This window comes from Polypterus senegalus, unplaced genomic scaffold (genome assembly GCF_016835505.1).
Source record: "Polypterus senegalus isolate Bchr_013 unplaced genomic scaffold, ASM1683550v1 scaffold_2324, whole genome shotgun sequence".
NCBI classification, from domain to species: Eukaryota; Metazoa; Chordata; class Cladistia; order Polypteriformes; family Polypteridae; genus Polypterus; species Polypterus senegalus.
Genome location: NW_024384151.1, coordinates 9371 through 11330, shown reverse-complemented (window position 1 = coordinate 11330; position 1960 = coordinate 9371). Strand labels below are relative to the sequence as shown.

Genomic DNA, 1960 nt, shown 5'->3' with positions numbered 1-1960 from the left:
AACGTCTTATGTGAAATTCAAGAAATTGGAATTGACAGCAAATTCAATGTCCCCTAATTCTGCAAAAATCATACTATGGAAAATCTGCATTTGTGAGGTAATCATAGCTTTCAACTATAGGAGATTGGCCAAATATGGGAGAACAAAGGGGGCACCCAGAGTTGAACTGGGGACCTCTTGATCTGCAGTCAAATGCTCTGCCACTGAGCTATACCCCCAGATGTCACAAGTGGTGCTTCTCGCAGCGGTGGAAAGGAACTGAAATTGCAAGGTGTAGTTGGGCCTCTGATTTCCTCCATTAAGGCAAAATCAATTTTATTTACACAAAGAAATAAAGATCATTTGTCCAAAGACGATGGTACAAAACGTTCTTTTTTATGTGAATTAAGATTTCCTAATCTGGTTAGGTTGGAAATATTTCGTATTGGAAGTTGACATTGCTGTGAAATGCTCACAAATGCATTCAAAAAACCAACAAATCTCTGCAAAAAATGTTGTCGTAACTACGTTACAAAATGGTCTTTTTTGTGTGAATTAAAATTTCCTAATCTGGTTAGGTTGGAAATATTTCGTATTGGAAGTTGACATTGATGTGAAATGCTCACAAATGCATTCAAAAAACCAACAAATAAATCTCTGCAAAAAAGTTGTAACTATGGAAAACTCTTCTGTGAAATTAGACATAATTAAGCAAATTCTTCTTGAATTAAGCAGCGAGCCAACTCAACTGGAACAACACCCTCAAACATATGTACAATGTCTGGAGGATAGCCTGTACTAACGTGAAAATGAGAAAGGTGTTCTTTTAATACGTACTTCCTTTTCACTGCACAAAGGATTGTTCCATTCTCGTCTATAGATTTAAGGTGTGTGTTGTAGGTCTCCTTCTTTCAGAGGCCGAAAGCACCTATCTGAACAGCTTTACACTGAATATCAGACTTCTTTCCAATACAAAATCGGCACATATTCCCCTGTTAAGTTTTTAGTAAGGCCAGCAATACCATGGGCACCTAGATTGTCTGCTATTATATGCTGGACTGTTCATTTTACAAGTTCATCAAAGTGAGTAATAAAAAGGCCTTGCTCTTCTAAGGTAACCAAATCTTGTAAAAGAGGTTCTAACAATATTTCATACCCATAGCTCTTTAAATCACTGCTCTTACACAGAATAGCCAAATAAATTGAAGAAAGGGCTAAATTCAAGCCTGGTGGTAAATTACTGAGGATCCAATATACACCACAGAGTTTTTTTTTCTCAGATGTTTCTAAGGGATTGCAAATTTCAAAATCATCAATACTGTATATAAAATTTGCAGTTCCTTCCCCGAAAGAAAGATATATTCCTTGAAGTACTGACCATCCCATGTGGTCTTATATTGCATGTGATTTGCATCATCTACATTGTTCTGAGCCTTCTGAGTTTCAACTAAATTTTTAATTACATTTTCATTATTAAGTAACTGCTGTAAGAATGGTAATATTGGAATATAATAAAATACTCTGCTTTTATTAATGTCCAGAACAAATTCAACAGACTCAACAACACTGATAAATTCTTTGTAGTACTGCTTACGTTTGAAACTTGAAGCAAGGTGACTCCCTTTTCCAATAGCTTTTACTAATGGATTTGATGCACATACCGCAGCAGCAAACTCTTGAATGACAGACTTATCAACTTGTACATTTTTTTTCTGGAATATTTTGGAAACAATGTTTCTGGTAACAGGAACAGATGCAGACGTTAGTATGTATGCAAGCTCATCCAGGATCTCATCAATAGCTACGGCTGGAACATGTACAAGATTTTCTAACTTTAATGACAGCAATGCTACCTTTTGCTTCATAACTTTTGGCAGATCTTCTATAGGGTCAGGGTCAAGAACACATGAGAATGAATCACATTCAAAACCTGCAAAACCAGAGTTCTCCCGTGGCTTATCACATGCAAGTGTAGTACATA

The 1960-nt window shown here is 36.2% G+C and overlaps 1 non-coding gene across 1 annotated transcript; it reads right to left on the bottom strand.

Annotated features, from left to right (window-relative positions):
* Positions 1-146: 146 nt before the first annotated feature.
* trnac-gca lies at positions 147-218 on the bottom strand. Its single transcript has one exon. It is a non-coding gene; the product is annotated as a tRNA-Cys (tRNA).
* Between the last annotated feature and the right edge of the window lie 1742 nt (positions 219-1960).